The 23,073-nt window shown below is 49.6% G+C and overlaps 1 pseudogene; it reads left to right on the top strand.

The window, feature by feature from the left end:
- The first annotated feature begins 7,714 nt into the window (after positions 1-7,714).
- On the top strand, positions 7,715-19,428 carry LOC119308379 (annotated as a pseudogene).
- The last annotated feature ends 3,645 nt before the right edge of the window (positions 19,429-23,073 follow it).

Below are 23,073 nucleotides of genomic sequence, written 5' to 3'. Positions count from 1 at the left end.
GTACATGGCAGCCTCGGAGGCAGCACATGAAGCAATCTGCGTGAAAGAGTTCATCACCGACCTAGGAGTCATACCCAATGCGTCGGGGCCGATTACACTCTTCTGTGACAACACTGGAGCTATTGCACTTGCCAAGGAGCCCAGGTTTCACAAGAAGACCAGGCACATCAAGCGTCGCTTCAACTCCATCCGTAACAATGTTCAAGATGGAGACATAGATATTTGTAAAGTACATACGAACCTGAATGTAGCAGATCCGTTGACTAAACCTCTCCCTAGAGCAAAACATGATCAACATCAGGACACAATGGGTGTTCGATACATCACAATGTAACTAGATTATTGACTCTAGTACAAGTGGGAGACTGTTGGAAATATGCCCTAGAGGCAATAATAAATGGTTATTATTATATTTCTTTGTTCATGATAATTGTCTATTATTCATGCTATAACTGTATTATCCGGAAATCGTAATACACGTGTGAATACATAGACCACAACATGTCCCTAGTAAGCCTCTAGTTGACTAGCTCGTTGATCAACAGATAGTCATGGTTTCCTGACTATGGGCATTGGATGTCGTTGATAACGGGATCACATCATTAGGAGAATGATGTGATGGACAGGACCCAATCCTAAGCATAGCTCAAAGATCGTGTAGTTCGTTTAGCTAGAGCTTTTCCAAGTGTCAAGTATCATTTCCTTAGACCATGAGATTTTGCAACTCCCGAATACCGTAGGAGTGCTTTGGGTGTGCCAAACGTCACAAAGTAACTGCGTGACTATAAAGGTGCACTACGGGTATCTCCGAAAGTGTCTGTTGGGTTGGCACGAATCGAGACTGGGATTTGTCACTCCGTATGACGGAGAGGTATCTCTGGGCCCACTCGGTAATGCATCATCATAATGAGCTCAATGTGACCAAGTGTCTGGTCACTAGATCATGCATTACGGTACGAGTAAAGTGACTTGCCGGTAACGAGACTGAACGAGGTATTGGGATACCGATGATCAAGTCTCGGGCAAGTAACGTACCTATTGACAAAGGGAATTGTATACGGGATTGATTGAATCCTCGACATCGTGGTTCATCCGATGAGATCATCGAGGAGCATGTGGGAGCCAACATGGGTATCCAGATCCCGCTGTTGGTTATTGACCGGAGAGGCGTCTCGGTCATGTCTGCATGTCTCTCGAACCCGTAGGGTCTACACACTTAAGGTTCGGTGACGCTAGGGTTGTGGAGATATGAATATGCAGTAACCCAAAAGTTGTTTGGAGTCCCGGATGAGATCCCGGACGTCACGAGGAGTTCCGGAATGGTCCGGAGGTGAAGAATTATATATAGGAAGTGCAGTTTCGGCCATCGGGAGAGTTTCGGGGGTCACCGGTATTGTACCGGGACCACCGGAAGGGTCCCGGGGGTCCATCGGGTGGGGCCGCCTATCCCGGAGGGCCCCGTGGGCTGAAGTGGGGAGGGGAACCAGCCCCTGGTGGGCTGGTGCGCCCCCCCTTGGACCCCCCCCTGCGCCTAGGGTTGGAAACCCTAGGGTGGGGGGGCGCCTCCACTTGCCTTGGGGGGCAAGCCTTCCCCCTGGCCACCGCCCCCCTGGAGATCCCATCTCCAGGGCTGGCGCCCCCCTGGGGACCCTATATAAAGAGGGGGGAGGGAGGGCAACCGCACCCTTGCACTTGGCGCCTCCCTTCTCCCTTGCTACACCTCTCCCTCCCGCAGACGCTTGGCGAAGCCCTGCCGGGATCCCTGCTGCATCCACCACCACGCCGTCGTGCTGCTGGATCTTCATCAACCTCTCCTTCCCCCTTGCTGGATCAAGAAGGAGGAGACGTCACGCTGACCGTACGTGTGTTGAACGCGGAGGTGCCGTCCGTTCGGCGCTAGGATCTCCGGTGATTTGGATCACGACGAGTACGACTCCCTCAACCTTGTTCTCTTGAACGCTTCCGCTCGCGATCTACAAGGGTATGTAGATGCACTCCTCTCTCTCGTTGTTGGACGAACTCATAGATTGATCTTGGTGAACGTAGGAAATTTTTTATTTTATGCAACGTTCCCAACACGGTCCTTGATCATGCACTGTTTTTTGAAAACACTCCACCGCTGTCCCTTTGCACCGCCATCATATTTCACCTTCTCCATGAATAGATTCAGCCCCTTTGTCGGTGCGTCAACTTTATCGTTTATTTCTTCTTATTCATCTCTTCTTTTCTGCAAACGATCTTCCCAAACTGCCATGAACACATCCACTGGCATATGAATAAAACAAATTTGTTGTCCTCTCCATGATAGAAAGTTACTATTTTTTGGACACCTCAAACCGCCCCGACGCGTTTGCACCATGTGTTCCCAAGTAGTAGATGGCACGACGCCATGGGCACATGATAAACATAAAAAATACTCTACACAACAATAAATTTTCCAAAGTGAAGATTAGCAAAATCCATGTGTAATTTTGATTTCACCTTTGAACCACTTAACTATGTACGGTCTTTCAAGAGGCGCCATATTCAGCCCAAATTTTCTCACCACCTCGATGCTCACCATGTTGACCGCAACAAAATGTATATACATGAGAACACACACATATAGATAGATGGAATTTGTGCAACCAAGGAATGAGCAACAAAATGCGTTTCCACGAAAAAAGCTCATGTTACACAAACACAAGAGAGACGCTAGCGTGATTGCTCAAATGGGCTAGATATGTACTTGTGCACCAACCTATGAGAACAAACGTGTCGTCTTCTATTCCAAGTATGCTTGTATGTATGATCTAAGAGGATATACACTCCAAGATAATCGATGTGAAATGCCACGGCTATTGCTATTGAAGCTCTTTTGTATCCTTTTCTTTTGCTTAAGAGTTTTTATATGCTTCATTTACCGCTCTGCTTGATGCTTGAACTGATATGCAAGGCAAGCATGCAATTGTTGTTATGCGGGGATATTGTATCACTAAAGTGCACAAGTAACATGGCCCGATAATTCTGAAACGCTAGTCGCAATGGGTAAGGAACACAACATGCTCGAGGCTATAAATTGTAATGGAAAGGGAAGGTGAATGATGACGGAATGGATACCTTCGTCAACACTACCTTCAGCGATGTCGGAGAGGTTACCATCATTGCTTCCGATTATGGTGTCAAAGAATTAAGTGATCGTTGTCGTCGAAGAATTCAGTGACGGGTCTTAGTCATCCCTAAGTAGCCGAAAATCGTTAGGAAAATGCAAACCGCAAACTCTAAAACCTCAAAAAGAAAAATGGGTAAAAATTTGGGTTTGGTAGTGGAAGGTGGGTTGTGGTTACAAAAGCTTAAGTGTGGTTTGCCGAAATTGGAGTAGAGCCGCAGAAGAGAAGGTGGTAATGTGTGATGGTGTTTTCTCTATTTCTCCTTCCTTTTTGTTGGACAAGGTTGATTGGATGTCCAGTGCGTTGATCGGTACGGGATGTCTGGTGGTTGGGGAAAGTGCGTGGTTGACTTGGAAAATCTAGATCTCGTGAATTTGGTGGAATAACAAAAAATTGCATGGATGGGTGGGGTGGATTTTATGGGGGAAAGCGGAGGGAAGGTGGAAAAAAATATATCTAGATCGACTCACAACACAATAAATCCATGGATCAAATCCAACCAAATCTCATCAAAACCAATAAATTGCAAGATTTTTGGTATGGCTATTTTTGGTGGGGATTTTCAAAGTTGGGTAAAAAATAAAATTGGCTAGAAAAGGTGAAGAGGGAGAACTCGAAGATGTGATCAACATTGCTGTGATCCAAGATGATGTAGGGTAAGGGACACTAGTGGACCGATCTTCCAAAACTTAGAGGGGACTCAAGAGGAACACAAATCACAAGGAGGAATACTCAATACAAGTCCGATCACACATCCACTAGATAGAGAAACACATGAGATCCATAAGCATACACAAACAATCTAAGAGAAAAGAGGAACAAGGCAAAGTTCATCCCAAATCCAAGAGGAAGTGGGGTCTTGATGGTAGACAGTTCTTCTTGAATCTCTACGAGAGATGGGGGCTTGAATCCATGGTGGATCTTCCCTTGCAGGGGTCTTGAATCCACTTGGGATCTTTTCCAACGGAGGTCTTGGCCTCCAAGATGGGGTAAAGGAGCAAAGCTCTCTCTAGTTCTTCATCCATGCTTTGATAACCTTAATTCACCCAAGGGGAGGGGTATTTATGGTCTAGGGGGTGACAGAGGGTACATGGGCCAAAACCCTCGAGTCTACGCGCAGGCAGTACCTAATGTCCGGTGGCTATCAGATGCCCGGTCGCTCTGGGGTACCGAATGTCTGGTGGCTCATGGGGGACCGGATGTATGATAGGCATTAGACTTCTGTTAATTTCTTCTTTGGACATTCCGGATAGTGGCACTGGATTTCCGGTCACTTGGGACCTGCGGATGTTCGCTACTTTCTGGATGTCCAGTGTTTGTAGGTTTCATTTGCGACTAGTTCTTCTGGTCGCTGGTCTTCTCGTTGCACCAGATATCCGACAGATGATGCGGTTCAATGACTCCTCCGCTTGTATTACCTGCTCCGCTCCCGCGCTGTCTTGTCCATTGCTCTTAGCATTTCCATGGTCATTTTTTTGGTACCTAAGTACACGTAGCATTTCTATTTGAGGTAGTAGCCATGTCTTGCATGTAGAGAAGTGAGATTCGATAAGGAGCGATCTCACCTTATGTAGTTATGTTCAATGGCGCGCACATGAGCTCTTTTTATAGGACCACTTGGTGTTTGAGGAGTTGGTGTAATGTCCATGGGGATGATCGTAGGGTGCTCCGCACCACAATACGAGGAGGGGAACTTTTGCAACTTTGTATAATTTAACTCTAGCAACCACCCACTCTGTGCGGGGTTATGGGACTATTTATAGCCGACACAATAGTCACATACAAAGTCATTACCATCTCAACAACAGGCGTCTTCCAGTCCAGCGTCGTCGGTCTCATATCGTTGGTAGTTTGGATGTCCAACACGATGACAAAGTTGTCGACATGTCTATCCGATGGAGGCGAGGAGTCTTCATGAATGCTATTAATTAATCCATGATTTTCTAAATAAACTTTGTGTTCACATTGTTTGCGTCATAAATATAAATCTTGCATTATTGCTTGCCGGAGCCCCTGGTCTGGTCAGCAACCACCAAGGCTTGGCACGAGGCACACCCGACAACTTCCTTGCCGGAGCTCTCGTCCTTAGCCTTCTTGGCGGGGCCACTGTTGCCGGATCCCTCTACAACGAGCACAACTTTTCCCGTGTGCTTCTTGTTGCCCTTACGACCCTTATTCTTCGGGGCTGGGGCAGCATCGTCATCTTTTGAGTCAACCTCTGCTCCAGCATGTTCCCCGGGAAGTCTCCTCCCTCCTCAGCAGGTGCACATCTGTCAGCCAGAGCATAGAGCTCGACGACATCCCTCACTTTGGTCACGGTTGTTTCTTCCCGCATCTTGCGGTTCCTCACATTCATGCGGAATGCGGCAATGATAGCTGTAGGATGGATGTCGGGAATGCTGCACTGCACATGGCTAAATCTCTATATGTACTTGCCGGAGACCCAGGTTCGGGCCATTATGAAGCGTAAAACCCTACTCCTGCTTTGTGTATTGGATGTGTATATGTCCAGTTACAAGGTGTGCATGTCCCAACAAGGTGCTTGAAAGGTGTAGTTACACATGCAAATGGACAGGGTTCGACATTTGTAAAGGTAGCCATGGGCCTCCCTTTATAGACTAAGGGTCACCATAGTGGCAAAATGGTAAATAAGCATTGTAAATAGTGGCTACAGTGCCAAATACCTAACTCTGGCGGGTTAGGACAAACACATTAATTGCGTTGTGAGGTGTCTTATGGATGGAGCTCCCCGACAAGGAGGTATCTCCTTCTGTGTTGTTTGCCCATCTACCTTTTATTTTCTTGACACGATCCTGGGACGGGTATCATTAAAGCTATATCTTTGGCGGCGAGCTGCCACGTGCCCAGACAAGACTCACCTAACTACATGCCCACTCGACACCTATTTGACAAGTGACAACCTAGTCGATGAGGTGGAGTGGTGGCAAAGTAGTGGGATTCTTATCGGGCTCGGAGCTTGCCGTGCTTGGGGTTTGGCGGGTCTTCGCCAGCCCCCCCGACAAGGATCTTGCCGTATCTTCAAGCTGGATCTTCAGTATTTCCGACCTCTGTCTCGGAGATCTTCTTTGTATTCTTGTAATCTGATCTTGAGTTGTCTTTAGTTGTCCTCTGACAAGCCCTGCCGTCGGGGAGGCTGCTACTGCCTGTGCATATGTCTGAGGTACTAATGACCCAATCTTAGTACACCGACAAGGGGGTGAGAGAGGGGCATATGGGCCAAAACCATCGAATCTATGCGCAGACAGTACCGAATGCCTAGTGGCTATTGGATGTTCGGTCGCACCTGGGGTACTGGATGTACGGTGGTTACCGGAAGTCTAGTGGCTCACGGGGGACGGGACGTCTGATAGGTATCGCACTTCTGTTAATTTCTTCTTTGGACCTTCTGGACAGTGGCACCGGATTTCCGGTCGCTCGGGGCTTGCCAGATGTTCGATACTCGCCAGATGTCCAGTCGTTGTTGGTTTCATCTGGGGCTGGTTCTTCCAGTCACTGGTCTTCTTGTTGCACCGGATGTCCAATGGCTGATGCGGTTTAGCGGCTCCTCCGCTTGTGTTACTTGCTCCGCTTTTGTGCCGTCTCATCCATTGTTGTTAGCATCTCCATGGTCGTTTTCTTGATACCTAAGTACACATTGCATTTCCATTTGTGGTAATAGCCATGTCTCTCATGTGGAGAAGTGAGATTCAATAAGGAGCGAGTTCACTTCATGTACAATGACGGGTCATGAGCTCTTTTTTTAACAACATGAGCTCTTTTTATAGGACCACTTCGTGTTTAGGGAGTTGGTGTAGTGTTTATGGGATGACCGTAGGGTGCTCCACATCATAATGTGAGGAGGGGAACTTTTGCAGCTCCGTATAGTTTCACTCTAGCAACCACCCACTCTATGTGGGGTTATGATTTATAGCCGACACAATAGTCACATACAAAGTCATCATCGTCACAATAGCAAATGTCTTCCTGTCCAGTGTCGCCGATCTCATCTCTTCGGTAGTTTGGATGTCCACCACGATGGACAAAGTTGTCGACCTAGGTCCAACCGATGGAGGCAAAGAGTCTGCATGAACGCTAGTTAATTAATCCATGATTTTTCTATATAAATTTTGTGTTCACGTTGTTTGCATCATAGATATAACTGTATGTCTCTTTGCAACATTTACCAATATATTTTGCCAATTTATGGTATGAGCCCCCTCTCGTTTCCGCTCTAAATCTATAGTCTGACACGCATTCGAATCCATATCCAATTCTTATCTGCTTCGCTCTGAATCCGACAAATAAACATGGTAAAGGATACAGAATGAGCTTTATGTGATCCAATCTACATTCCTAATCTTATACTGTAGTTGTATTATTATGAACTGGTTATGAGCTTGGAGGGTGAAATTTGAACCGAAGCAAAGTTAAAGGTTGTGTATGGGCTTTCTCTCAGCAAACAACAAATTTTTGCATCGAATTTGACATTTCGAGTGGAGTTTGAGGACCAAATCGTAATAAAGGCCATAGCCCGCCTGTGGCTCAACGCGTCAAAACCCTAAAAACCCAAGCCTGCTCCTCCTCTCTTTCCCAGCGTCGCCTCGCTCCCGGCCACCACGGCAATGGCCACGGATTTGGACGAGCCGCTTGCCGCGGAGAAGGGCGAGGTGGCGCTGCAGCAGCTGCGACGCGCCGACCCGTCCGTCTACCTCTCCCCGTCCGCCGACCTCGCCGCCGCCGCCCGGGCGGCTCTGAAGCACTTCCACTCGTCGCTCGCCGTTGTCTCCCCCGTGCAGCCGCCGCCGCTCCCCAACCTCCTCGCCGGCCCCAACTTCGACGCCGAGCAGATTTGGTCCCAGAGCGAGCTGCTCTCCCGCCCCCTCCTCCCACACCTCCACCGCCAGCTCCGCCGCCTCGAGCACCAACCGCCTGCGCTGCCGTCGTCTGCTCCTCCGCCGTCCAAGCCCGCTGAAGCCGAGGAGGACCCGTCAGACGAGGAGGAGGATGGAGAGGGCGACGAATCGGAGGAGGAGAATGAGGATGGCCTGGAGGACAAGATGACGAGTTGGAATCGGGGGAGGGGGAGGATGAAGAAGCGGAGGAGCTAGGGGCGAAGAAAGGGAACGGGGTGGAGGACAGGTTCCTGAAGATAAAGGAGCTGGAAGAGTTTCTGGAGGAGGGGGAGGAGCAGGAGTACGGTGGGGGTTCCAAGGGAGGAGAGAAGAAGGCAAGTGTGAACTTGATGGAGGACGATAGTGATGAGGAGGATGTGGATGAAGATGATGGGGGTGATGATGAAGAAGATGACGATTTGGATGTAAGTAATTTGTACTCACACACTCTCTTTATGTACATGGAATGATTTTTAGCTGATAGAATCTAAGATGTAGAACCATAAGTAATTCAGCAAGGGAAGCCAAATTTTCTTCTGAATGTGCAATATAAATGACTTAACAGCTAGAGCTAGTTCAGGAAATGCATTGCACGCATATGTTTATAGCTACTGCATAGACCATTGTGCTCCTTTTGACAGTTATAGTGCTATATATGCCACATTTTTAATTAATGAAGCACATTAACCCAAATTCCTTTCTTCTTTAACTTGATTGGTGGCACTATTAACTGTAGCTGGAAGATTTTGAGTCTGATGACGAAGAGGGTGCGGGGAAATCGGGCGGAGATATAAAGTAAGCATTTTATGCTAATCTCAAGCATGCTATTGTGGTGATTGTGAAAATGCGAATCAGTTTGTATTATGCTCCTATATCTGTTAAAAGTGTGCTACAGCACAGTTCATCGATCGTGTGAAGATATGACAGTAGTAGCCATGTAGGATTTTAAAATTGCTTGAACAATGTTTCACAACTCTTTCCCAACTTGTAACACATAGAAAATAAATTGATCTATGAAAACATTTAAAGGGTGGATAATTGGGAATTTCTTATGCATGATCTTTATCATGGTTTTCGAGTCGCGACTCATGCGAGTCGCTCTGGGGCAGCGACTTGGAAGAAGTCGAGCCTGCGTTGTGACTAGTCGCGACTCTGAGTCGCGAGTCGACACTAAGCTGAGTCGACCATATTTTGTGACTCATAGACTAGTCGCGACTAGTCGAGCGACTCAAAATCCATGATCTTTATGCACGTTCTAGAAATTCCACACTGTTAATATACAAGATATCACTACATGAGACTTTCCTTTCCTTAGGTGAATAGAAGGGAAGCGAGCCACTTCCTTTCATTGACATAGGGGAGATGTTAAATATTAATACTTGTGTGGAGATGGACTCAATTATAGTAGAAAAGTAAATAATGAAAAAGAGCCCTGTTTGTACATAATTTGTTGATGAGAGGGAAAAAAACTGGCCTATGAAAAATAGATTTAATGTACTGAAGCTTGCTGCCACCTGTACTGGAGATTTGAAGTAGTAATGTACCTTTGTGGGGTTGCAGTGAAACAAGTCTGGAAAGAACAGAAAAACATGATTTTGCGTACCACCTAGCATAGAAATTAACCAATGAAAAAGTTAGATTTCATACAGAACAAACTTTCCTGCCACCTTTACCAAGACAGGGAAAAGGCTATTATCCAATTGCCAACCACCTCCATGAGGATTCAACAAAAAAAAATCACAGAAAAAGGTGTCCTACTCACTTCTACATAACATAGCAAGTTGGTTTGACTGGAGAGAAAACGGAGTCGTACAACTTATTTGCTGGTGCAAATGTCCCTGTTGGACAGTCGTAAGCACCCATCTTTTGTAGTGCATGCATTACAGTCCTTTTCTATCCCACCTACATTTGCCCAGTAAAACCTCTACAATCCGGACATGTTCTTTTAATACCGAGCACATATGCTCCCTTTTAAGTGTGTGTTTGAAGCTTCAAAAATTCAAAACAAACCTTACATGTTCTTGTCAGAGCGCACTATGTATCTTCAATGTTTTGTGAAGGCACCACTTGATTTGTGATCTGCACTAAAACGACGACAACAACAACAAAGCCTTTAGTACCAAACTGTTATGACCGGTTTGGTCTATACCCGAAAGAGGCCCACCGGGCATTAGTATTAGGGGCTTGACCCACAAGTTATCTTAGGCAAGTTATTTTAGGCAAGTTATCTTAGGCTAAAGTTATAAATACTAGTTGTAAGACATCGTTTGAGATCAAGCAAGAAAGATATTTCTATCCTATTGCCCGGCTCCAGAGGAGCCGGAAACCCTAGCCGCCTCCTACCCTAACCGCCGCCGCCCTTCTCCTCCTTCGCGACGGCGCCGACGCGCCGGAGCTCGCGAGCTCGCCCCCGACCTCCGCTGTTCTGCCCGTATAACCTACGGAGTAGAGCCGGTAGGAACCCTAGTCCTACCAATTTGGTATCAGGTACTCGGGTTTCGACCATGTCTTCGCCACCTCCAATTCCGCCACCGCCGCCACCACCACCGCTGCCCGTCAACTCCACCACCGCCGCTGCCGCCAACTCCTCCACCGCCGCTGCTTCCGTGCCGGGCGTCACGGCCTCGCTCTCGGCGCCGACCCTCCCGGCACCCGGCACCGCGCCGGGCCACGGGCGGCCACCGGCCCCCGTCCAACATACGCCGCCGCCGTCACCTCCCCCGCAGCCGCAGCAGTTCACACAGGAGGCAATGGCCGGCGTCCTCAACGACCTCGTCGCCGCGGTCTAGGGCATCCGCCTCTACTTGGCAAGTCCGTACGGGCCGCCTCCACCACTCCATCCAGCCATGGCCGCGGGTCCGCAGGCGCTGCCATGGTACTCGGTACCGGGGGTCATCACCGGAGGCTACCCGGCGCTCCCCGCCCCGGCGGCCGCACCGCCGCCTTGGCCACAGTGGCCGCCGTCGCTCGCGACGGCAACCGCGCCACTCGCCGCCACCACGGGGCCGCAGTGGACCACCTGGACCGCGCCGGCTCCAGCCGCGCCGTCCCTTCCAGCGGCCACGGAGCAGGGTCCTCCACCGCCCCATCCCAGCCCTAACCTGGGCCGGTCATAGCCGAGCGGGCTTCCGGTCCAGGAGGTCCGCTTTCCGTCGTCACCATCGCCACTCCCTGACTGGCTTCACGGGCCGCCATCAGCCTACCCGGAGGCCCGTCCGCCGTCCGGTTTCCCGTTGCAGCCCGAGGCGTCGGGCGCCACCGGGAACTACGCCGGGCATTCCACCATGGACCGCGCACCATCATCCGCCCTACGCACCGCCGAGGCAGTGGGCCAGGGCGCACCACACCAGCAGCCGCCCCGGTTCGCCAAGATCGACTTTGCCACATACGACGGCTCCGACGACCCGCTTAACTGGCTCAACCAGTGTGACCAGTTCTTCCGCGGACAGCGCACACCCGCGTCGGAGCGCACTTGGCTGGCTTCCTACCATCTTCGCGGGGCCGCCCAGACATGGTACTACGCCCTCGAGCAGGACGAGGGCGGCATGCCCCCGTGGGATCGTTTCCGAGAGCTGTGCCTTCTTCGTTTCGGGCCAGCGGTCCGCGGGAGCCGCTTGGCCGAGTTGGGCCGCCTGCCGTTCACCTCCACGGTGCAGGACTTCGCCGACCGCTTCCAGGCCCTGGCGTGCCACGCACCCGGTGTGACGGCCTTACAGCGGGCGGAGCTTTTCATCGGCAGCCTTCCCGACCACATCCGCGTGGACGTCGAGATGAAGGGGCCCCAAGACCTTCAGACGGCCATGTACTATGCTCGGGCATTCGAGCCAGTGTTCAAGAAAGCGTTTTAAGCGACGCTTAAGCGCGATTAAGCGCTGAGCGATGGCAAAGCGCTTCGCTTTTGCCCTAAGCGGTAGATTAAGCGTTTTTTATTTAAATTTGACCAAAATTTGGCAATTTTTGTACTAATTCTGCTGGTCTGCTTGTGCAATAATGGCAATATGCTATTTATCTTATTACTAGGCCATGTTCAAGAACTATTTCCTTCATATTTTGGCAAAATTCTGTCCACATGATATCTGTTAGGTTACGTCTATTTGAACTGAACTGCATTTTAGTTGTTATTTTGCTTGCTATGCGAACCTGATATGTATTTGCTATTGTGTGAACTGTATTTCAGATGCTACTTCAATTACCCATGTGCCAAGCTTCCTATTTTCATGTGTATATCATTCAAAATCTGTTAAATTCTAGCCAATTTCAAAAAACGCTTAAGTGCGATTAAGCTGCGCCCATTGCTCTAAGCTGTGGCCTTCCGCTTCGCTTACGCTTTCCGCTTTCTTGAGCATTGGTTCGAGCAGCGAGCCCAGGCCTTAACGCGTCCATCCGCGCCACGTGGGGGCCGACAGCTTCCCCGGCCGTCTCCGGCAGCACTGGCGTCGTCCACAGCCGCCCCGGCACCCACCCCGGCACCGACCCGGCCATTCAGGCGCCTCACTCAGGCAGAACAGCTGGAACGCCGGCGCCTGGGCTTGTGCTTCATCTGTGATGCGCCCTATGCATCGGGCCATGTCTGTCCCCGCCTCTTCTACTTGGAGACGACAGACAAAACTGAGGAGGAGACACTGGAGGATGGCCTCGGCGCTCCAGCCCTTGCGGAGCCCGCAGCGGCACCCGCGCCCGCCCCGGCCACCGCCCTCGTGGTGTCCCTACACGCGCTGGCCGGTATCCGTGATGAACGGACGATGCTCTTACCGGTCATGATCCAGGGCGAGGGCCTGGTGGCCCTAGTGGATACAGGGTCCACGCATAACTTCCTGCCGGAGACCACCATGCGGCGCCTTGCATTACGGCCAACCGGCGGTGAGCAGTTACGAGTCACAGTCGCTAATGGCGACCGTCTCCGCTGCCACGGGCTCGCCCGCGACGTGCCCATCACTATCAGCGACGAGCAGTTCACCATCACCTGCACCGGCATCGACTTGGGCTGCTTCGACTTCATCCTCGGCGTCGACTTCTTGCGCACTCTTGGTCCTATTCTATGGGATTTCGACGCGCTGACGATGACCTTCTGGCGGTTGGGCCGCCGCATTCGGTGGGACGGCATTGGGGGTGCCTCCCCAACCACTCCACTCCAGCTGGCCGCGACCACCGCCACGGCCGAGCACCCACTATTGGAGAGCCTCCTCCAGCAGCACGCTGACATCTTCACCGAGCCAGAGGGGCTGCCGCCCGCCCGCACGTACGATCACCGTGTACATCTTCTGCCAGGCTCCACGCCGGTGGCGGTACGGCCTTACCGCTACCCACAGTTGCAGAAGGATGAGTTGGAGCGGCAGTGTGCACTCATGCTCGCGGCAGGCATCATCCGACTCTCCACTTCGCCATTTACCGCGCCGGTGCTTCTCGTCCGGAAGTCAGACGGCACATGGCGTTTCTGCATCGACTACCGTGCCCTTAATGCTGTCACACTTAAGGACAAGTTCCCTATTCCGGTGGTCGATGAGCTCCACGGGGCGCGCTTCTTCACCAAACTCGACCTCCGGTCGGGGTACCACCAGGTGCGCATGCACCCGGATGACATCGCCAAGACGGCTTTCGGACTCATCACGGCCACTTCGAGTTCTTGGTGATGCCCTTTGGCCTCACCAACGCCCCGGCGACCTTCCAGGCTCTGATGAACGACGTCCTCAGGCCCTACTTACGTCGGTTTGTGCTTGTTTTCTTTGATAATATTCTGATCTACAGTGCGTCTTGGGCCGAGCACCTCCAGCACGTCGCCATCGTCTTCAATGAGCTTCGAGCGCACCACCTCCACCTTAAGCGCTCGAAGTGCTCGTTCGGGACGCCTTCGGTGGCCTACTTGGGCCACGTCATCTTGGCCGACGGGGTGGCTATGGACGCCGACAAGGTGGCAGCCGTCTCTGCATGGCCGACACCTCACTCGCTGCGGGCTCTCCGCGGGTTCCTCGGCCTCGCCGGCTACTACCGGAAATTTATCCGGGAGTTCGGGCTCATCGCGGCGCCCCTCACGCGGTTGCTTCGCCGTGACGCTTTCGCCTGGGACGATGAGGCGACGACGGCGTTCGAGGCCCTCAAGAGGGCCCTCACGACGGGCCCCGTCCTCCAGATGCCCGACTTCGACCGCCCGTTCGTGGTGGACTGTGACGCCTCGGGTGCAGGGTTCGGCGCTGTGCTTCATCAGGGCGATGGGCCCCTTGCCTTCTTCAGCCGGCCTTTCGCTCCGCGTCATCTTAAGCTGGCGGCATACGAGCGGGAGCTCATTGGCCTTGTACAGCTATGTTTTTAAGGTGACGCCTTGCTTTAAGGCGCTGGGGGGGCGCTTCGACGCCTAGGCGACGCCTAGGCGCCTAAAGCGCAAAGCGCTGGGGGGGCGCCTCGACGCCTAGGCGTCGCCTAGGCGTCGCCTTACGGACGCCTTTAAAACATAGTTGTACAGGCCGTTCGTCATTGGCGGCCGTACTTGTGGGGACGGTCCTTCCACATACGCACCGACCACTACAGCCTGAAGTTTTTGCTGGACCAACGGCTGTCGACCGTGCCGCAGCACCAGTGGATCAGCAAGCTCTTCGGCTTTGACTTCTCCGTCGAGTATCGGCCGGGCCGCCTTAACACCGTGGCCGACGCGCTGTCCCGTCGCGACTCCGACCTCGCTTTCTCCGCCGACGAGTCCGCCGGGGCGGCCCTGTGCATCCGCTCCGGGCCGACATTCGGCCTCTTCGCCGACATTCGCCGCGCCATGCGACGGCCAACGACGCCGTCCGTCTTCAGCAACAGCTCACGGCCGGTGACCTGGAGGAGCCTTGGCGCTTCTCTGACGGACTGCTCCTACATGGGCGCCGGGTTCCGGCGCAGGATGATCTTCGTCACCAGGTGTTACAGCTCGCCCACTCGGCGGGTCATGAGGGTATGCAGAAAACCCTCCATCGTCTTCGCGCCGACTTCTACATCCCTGGCGATCGCGCCTTGGTCCGCGACTGGGTTAGGTCTTGTCAGACATGCCAGCGCAACAAGACAGAGACCCCGAGGCCGGCCGGGTTACTCCAGCCCTTGGAGGTGCCATCTCAGGTCTGGCCGGATATATCCATGGACTTCATTGAGGGCCTTCCCAAGGTGGGCGGCAAGTCGGTCATCCTCACGGTGGTCGACCGCTTCTCCAAGTACGCCACTTCATCGCGCTCGGCCATCCATACACGGCGGCGTCAGTGGCCCGGGCCTTCTTCGACGGCATCGTCCGTCTACACGGGTTCCCTGCTTCGATCGTCAGTGATCGGGACCCAGTGTTCACGGGCCATGTCTGGCGCGACCTCTTCAGGATGGCGGGTGTCCAGCTCCGCCTGAGTACGGCGTTCCATCCTCAGACGGTTCAGTCCGAGGTGGTTAACAAGGTCATTGCCATGTATTTGCGTTGTGTGACAGGTGATCGGCCTCGCGCTTGGGTGGACTGGCTCTCTTGGGCGGAGTACTGCTACAACACCTCTTATCACTCCGCCCTGCGCGCTACGCCGTTTGAGGTGGTCTATGGTCGACCACCTCCGCCTATACTTCCGGTGGATCCGGAGACAGCTCGGACGGAGGTTGCGGGTGACCTCATCCGCACTCGTGACGAGATGCTTGCTGAGGTTCGTCAGCGTCTCCTTCAGGCCCAGCAGCTGGCCAAGCACTACTACGACGATCATCATCGCGAGGCGGAGTTTGCGGTGGGTGATTGGGTGTGGCTGCGTCTTCTCCACCGCTCTACGCAGTCACTCGACCCGCGCGCGAAGCGCAAGCTCGGCCCTCGCTACGCCGGGCCCTTCCCTATCTTGGAGCGCATTGGGAAGGTGGCGTATCGTCTTCAGCTTCCAGCCCGCGCTCGCATCCACGACGTCTTCCATGTGGGGCTGCTCAAGCCTTTCCGTGGAGAGCCACCGGTGGCTCCTCCGGCGCTTCCTCCCATCGCCGATGGTCGCATTCTTCCAGAGCCGGCAAAGGTGTTGCAGGCGCAGCTCCGTCGTGGCGTCTGGTTCATCCTCGTTCAGTGGGCAGGCCTTTTGGAGGAGGAGGCTACTTGGGAGCAGCGTGAAGAATTCCGCCAACACTATCCAGACTTTCAGCTCGAGGACGAGCTGTTTGCGCAGGCGGGGAGAGATGTTATGACCGGTTTGGTCTATACCCGAAAGAGGCCCACCGGGCATTAGTATTAGGGGCTTGACCCACAAGTTATCTTAGGCAAGTTATTTTAGGCAAGTTATCTTAGGCTAAAGTTATAAATACTAGTTGTAAGACATCGTTTGAGATCAAGCAAGAAAGATATTTCTATCCTATTGCCCGGCTCCAGAGGAGCCGGAAACTCTAGCCGCCTCCTGCCCTAACCGCCGCCGCCCTTCTCCTCCTTCGCGACGGCGCCGACGTGCCGGAGCTCGCGAGCTCGCCCCCGACCTCCGCTGTTCTGCCCGTATAACCTACGGAGTAGAGCCGGTAGGAACCCTAGTCCTACCACAAACAATGTGGGGTAGGCTAACTAAAACGACGAGAACAAGAGGCTAAAAGGCAGCTTTATCTGCTCTATTTTTTTGTTGCACAGGCCGCAGAAATGAACCAAGTTTCCTCTCATGCTTCCAAATGTTTTAAACAATTCACGTGCATCGATATTGATTATTCTGTGCACTTGAAACAGTCTGAAGCTTGAGAAATAAAAGAAAATGCAGAATTGAAACTTGAGGTTATTCTATAATCTTCCTTAGGCTGTAGAAAAATGTTATATACATGCATTTTGGTTGCCATGAATTTTTTGTTGTGCTTTTAACCAGCTAAGAGCGTCTTTTCAGGTATGAGGATTTTTTTGAGGAAAGCCGTAAGCAACAAGTCAAGAAGAGAAATGGTTTCACAAAGAAAGTCCACTTCAAGGATGAATTGCATGAAATGGAAGTGGATGACATTGAGAAGGATGATGTAAATGATGGTCCATCTTTAGAGGTACTCATTTCAGTTGAAATAAGTAATGCACATATACTTGTTTATCAACATGCTTTCCCTTCTATGCAGGATGAACAAGGTCTTTCAACTCATGAAAAGGGGCTCTTGAAGATGCGTAACCAAATAGACCTAATGGAGAAAGCTAGTCTTGAACCCAGTAAATGGATCATGCAGGGAGAGGTAGCTGATAGCATGTTTTGGAAATGAGACATATTTCTGACTCACAATATTGTGCTAGTAATAGTTAATTACCATTACAATTGTGTTTTTTTAAACGAGTTCCTTTTGTAGGTTGATGCTTCCAGGAGGCCCAAAAATAGTGCCCTGGAAGTGGATCTTGATTTTGAGCATAATGTAAGACCTGCCCCAGTAATCACGGAGGAAGTCACAGCTTCTCTCGAGGAGATGATAAAGAAAAGAATTGCGGAGGTAATATTTTTCTGGATATGTCACTACGTTCGTAACTGGGTCAACACTCAACAGTAGTATACCGGGAAATAGTAGAGTGAAATTGTGAGGAGTTCTTTGGTTATTTCGTTTTGTGACTCTGCTAGTAATATTGAGATAGCTTCTCTTGTTTCCTGCAGGGTCATTTTGATGATGTTGAAAAGCCTTCAACCTTGCCGTATAAAGCTCCAAAGCAGCAAAAGGAGATGGTATGGTTTTGATCGGGTGCAATAACTAGAATTTTTTCATGATAACAGTACGATAATTGTGTGATTCACTATTGTTGCTATATTTCAACAGGATGAAAACAAGAGCAAAAAGGGTCTTGCTGAACATTACGAGGTCTGTATTGTTTTACTATGATCTTATTTTAAATCCAAATGAGTTGGTAGATGGGATCAGTTTTAGTATAGTTCATCCACTAACTGATTCTTTTGCTCTTCCAGGATGAGTTTAAGAAAAAAACTGGCATTGCACCTGCCACACTTGCTATTTCAGATGAACTGAAGAATGAGGTGAGCAATCAATTGTTTTTACTAGAAAACCTGAGTGACGTTGGATTTACCTATTCTGCTTTTGTTCTGCTTTTGTTGGTCTTAATTGTTGTGCAACATCTGATACATCATTTGTGTTGGATTGAAAGATAATGTCTACTAAGGAGCAAATCTTGCATTGTCTTGTCAGTAAAGGCATGCCAGATGTTATTATATCCATCTAAATTAGCAGTTTTCATGTTCCCTGCTTGTCCTGGTGACTGTAGTGTCAATATATTCATCATCACTTTTTCGTGGTGCACAAGATGCTTGTCATATTACGAAGTACAATTTTAATACCGATGCTCAGTGATGGTTTATTGCCATGCGATGGATATGAAGTTCGCTATTGGAATTTTCGGTGTTAGAAAAATAGTCCATTTTGTAATGAATGAGAAGAAATGGATTGCTTCAGTCTGAGAAGAAATGGTTTATTGCCATGTGCATATGTTCTCTTTGTCTTTATGATGATATCAACTATCAGTCTGGCTATGTGGATATTTTTGTGTTACCAAAGTGATACTTCCTGATTCTGACCAACTTCTTGTTCAACTCAGGCAAATGATTTGTTTAAGAGGATATGCTTGAAGTTGGATGCGCTCTCTCATTTCCACTTTGCCCCAAAGCCGGTATGTGATAGCTCTCTATTAGACAGCATCGTATAATACCTAAAGTTTGCAATTTTTGGTAAGAAGGACAAGTGTTGTCTTTTCAGGTCATTGAGGATATGTCTATACAAGTTAATGTACCTGCTCTAGCAATGGAAGAGGTACCACAATCATTGTTTTTCTCTCGTGAAGTTATTCTATTTGAGTATTTCATTCATGTAACGACTTGTCTTCCTTGCAGGTTGCACCTGTAGCTGTTTCAGATGCTGCAATGCTCGCTCCCGAAGAAGTTTTTGAAGGGAAAGGGGATATTAAAGAAGACATGGAGCTTACACAAGTTGAGCGCAAAAGAAGAAGAGCCAAGAAGAAGAGGAGATATGCAGGTTTTTTTTTTTTCTCTATTAGGTCTTTGGGGTTTCGCTCGCCTCGACGGCTTTTGAAAAATCCTCCCAAGAAACAATGAATCCTGCTGTCTACTTCATCACCAGAGTAGTTCATGGTTGTATTCAGTTGTTTTAGTATATTGGGAGATTTTGAGTAGCGCAATCTCACACATGGACTGAATTGTGTTGGCCACATGACAAAAACCTGCTACTTTGCCATGCAGAATCGCACAAGGAGAGGCCAGCCAAGCTGCGGAAAGAGAACTCATCAAATATATAGGAAGCTGTTGTTTACATGCTATTTATTTATTGCAAACCTTTGGAGTTAGTTGGTGGGAGGTCCGACAGTGTAATGCCTTTCGCGATCTGATGCCTGGCCTGCAATTTCAAGGCTCTGATGTAGCCAGTTTTCGAGCTTTCGTGCAGTGTAAAAGCGTTTCCTTTTGGAATTTCTCATAGGGGAGTGAGCGTCTTCTCGAGTAGCGGGGTTAGCAGTGCTGGAAAGAATAGAATTGAACTCTTGCGAGTAAAAATGTTATGCACTATATTGGTTCAACGCATCGGTGTGTCCTTCCGGCACACAAAGCCGAATTCAACCCAGAAACTGAGCAAGGTGGTACACAGTTTGACCATGTTGTACCTTCATAGTTAAAAATTTGAGATTGAGGCCGTTTTGTACTATTGAGCGCGGGAGCATCATTGCTCATAGTTGCATGCACAGTCTACACAGCCGATGACAGTCTTATTTTTCTGAAAGCAGATGGGACAAGTGCCCTCAGGCTGAATGAGGTTTTGAGGATCTATGGCGACTGCTCGGGACAGTGTGTTAATCGTGATAAAAGCTCCATTTATTTTCGTCCAAACACACCTGACACCATCCGGCAGGAGCTAAAAGCAGTGTTGGGTATTTCAGTAGAGGCCTTTAATAAACGCTACTTGGGATCTCTGTGAACGTATCAGAGGCAAGTTGCAAGGAGGTACTGAAAGGCTTATTTCATGTGCAGGAAGGGAAGTTCGCCTCAAAGCTATTGCGCAGGCAATCCCATCCTTTTCGATGAGTTGTTTTAAGCTAACGAAGAAGATCTACAAAAGTTTCTCATCAAACATGGCTCGATATTGGTGGAGCAGCTCAGTGGATCGCAGGTCTCTACACTGGATCGATTGGGAGTCTCTGACCAAACCAAAGAGTGCGGGCGGGATGGGTTTCAGGAAGTTGGATTTGTTCAACCTAGCTCTTCTAGGCAAACACAGCTGGATGCTTATAACGAACCCAGAATCCTTGTGCGCGCGTGTTTTGAAGGGAAAATACTTTCCAACAAGTGAGTTCGTGGATGCAACAGTACCTAAACATGCGCCAGCCACTTGGAGGGCAATAGTTGCAGGGGGGCAGGCTTTGGAAACTGGCTTGGTGAGAAGAATTGGAGATGGTTCATCTGTGTCCACATGGAATGATAGCTGGATACCAGACCTCCTCTCGTTGCGACCGTCATTTCAAATCGGTAATGCTAATATTCCTTTTGTGGCAGATCTGATTGATGCTGAGACGAGATCATGGAAGATTGAATTGGTAAGACAAAATTTTATAGCCCCAGAAGCTGACGCTATTCTTAACATCCCTTTGGGGGTTGGAGGAGGGGTTGATTCATGGGCTTGGGCCGCTGAAAAGTCCGGAAACTACACTGTAAAATTCGCGTACCGCGCTCTTGTGAACCAGAACGAGCATTCAGCTCTAGGGGAAGGGACGGTTACAGAATCTTCAGAGAATCAAAAACAGTGTTGGTCCAGACTTTGGAAGCTCAAGGTCGTGCCAAAAGTTCGTGTGTTTTGGTGGCGAGTGCTACGGAAAATCCTACCTGTTGAGAGCACTCTGAAGTACAAACACATTACTCAGTTGGCACGCTGCAAAGTCTGCCTTGATGCAGATGAAGATTTGTACCATGCATTGATAAAATGCACGCATGCAAAGATGTTTTGGAGGGAAGCGAGGGAGTGGTTGAGCATTAAGCTACCGGAACTTCACCCCTCCACTTGGTCGAAGGACATGTGACACCAGGTTTGATGAAGCCGATCGCGCAAAGATTGTTACGGTAATGTGGGCAATCTGGATGTCTAGGAATAATGTTACTCATGACAAACAAAGCTTGGATCCAGTGGAATCAATGAAGAGAACCAGAGAGGCTCTGGCGATCCTAGAATTGCCTATGGACCAAGCTAAGATCCTGCTTGGACACGGCTGGCGTCCTGCTGCTGAAGGTTTCATAAAGATCAATGTTGATGCAGGTATCTCTATGGAAGCCAGGCTCGCAGGTGTGGGAGGAGTTGCTCGTTCATGTACAACTTATCTCGGTGCCTGGTGCAAGCCGTTTCATGGCGTCACTGATTCACTTCTCGCAGAGGCTCTAGCCCTCCGTGAAGGTGTAATCTTCGCAAAGCTTCGTGGCTTTGAGCGGGTGCAGTTAGAGACTGACAGTCAAGATGTGGTCGATCTCTGAAACTCGCGCCATTCTTCGCGCTCTTTGATAGCGTCAGTGCTTCTAGATATTGAAGGGTTAGCAGATAGTTTTACTTCTTTTAGTATCCATCATGTAAAGAGGCATTCGAATGTTCCTGCCCACTTGTGTGCGAAAAATGCTTGCACACTCGAGGGGACAGACTGCTGGATGTTCTCTCCCCCTGGGTTCTTGGTGACCTGCCTTATGGCAGACAGCACCGGAGCTCGGTTGATTGAATAAAGCCCTTCAGTTCCACGCAAAAAAAAGTCTACACACCCCTCCCATCCCCTCGTCTGGTTCTTTCTCCTCCCGGATATGTTTTTGTTGCACTAGTTATTGTAAGTTTGCAACCATTTGCTTAGGTCAAACTCCAACGGACGCCCATTTTGTCCGTTTGAATAGGGCAATGGGGCGGCTTCCGGCCATTTTCCTAGATACGCTGGCCGCGCCCAATGTGCGGATGCATATGATCATGGCCACCTCGAGCTTCTATGCATACTTTTTTTGGCCATCGGAACATAATTTTTTATTTCATTCAACGACATTTTGATCCATTGGAGTACACAATTCGCCAATTATTCGCTAGGAGGGTGAGAACAAAGAAAACAAAAAACACAATTAGACACTTTAAAAGATAATCAACTTTCATAACTCCTCCCACTACTTGGATCAATATCTTCTCTATATCTTCGTTGTTGATCTGCGGCTTTTCGAGTTTGCATGCTTCTTTCTTGTTTGATAATGTTTACATCATCGGCTAGTTTAACGAGGAGGAAACTAGGGGGATCACCATCCCAAATACTAGAAACTTTATTATGAAAACTAAATTGAGCTAGCTCATGAGCAACACTATTAGCCTCTCTAAAACAGTGCATAAAATTGACCTTCTCTACATCCGTAGCCAAGTCCAAAATTTCCGCATATATTGTTGTTGCAGCATCCCACCAATGATCATGTCTAGTGCAAAAATTGATTACCTCCAAAGAATCTGATTCCGCTTCAATAGCATGAAATCCCATTGTGTTAGCAAAGGCTAGACCATCCCTCGTTGCCACAACTTCAGATGTAACAGCATTCGCATCTATAGGGTAGTATATGCATGACACAGCAATAAAATTACCCCTGATGTCGCGTAATATAGCCGCTGCAGCTCCAGCTCATTCGTCCGTATGGTATGCAACATCTACAATTAGCTTCACAAAACGTAGTTCAGGCTTGGTCCATTTCTTCTCCACATCCGCAACAAAGAAACTTTCCGTGTAGCATTTGCAGCAATCAAAATAATAGATGCAACACACTTCCCCGCTGGTGGTACCGTCTCTCCATTAGTGATCTGCATTCTAACCCACCAGATGTACCAACCTGCAGTAGCAACTGCTTCTCCAATCCCAACACTAGAAGCATGCGGTAGTGAACCTGAAGTGGACATCAATAGATATTCCAGAATGGCCGAACCTGATCGGTCAATCACTAGTGCATCAACTATAATATCGTATATACCCAATCTTTGCCACATCTCAACAGCTGGTTTACATAGAAACAGAAGATGGCGGATATCTTCGGCTCCTTGCTGACAAATCGAACACTCACTGG

This window comes from Triticum dicoccoides, chromosome 5B (genome assembly GCF_002162155.2).
Source record: "Triticum dicoccoides isolate Atlit2015 ecotype Zavitan chromosome 5B, WEW_v2.0, whole genome shotgun sequence".
Taxonomy (NCBI): domain Eukaryota; kingdom Viridiplantae; phylum Streptophyta; class Magnoliopsida; order Poales; family Poaceae; genus Triticum; species Triticum dicoccoides.
Note: the sequence above shows the minus strand (reverse complement) of the source record. Positions and strands in the feature narration are given on the sequence as shown.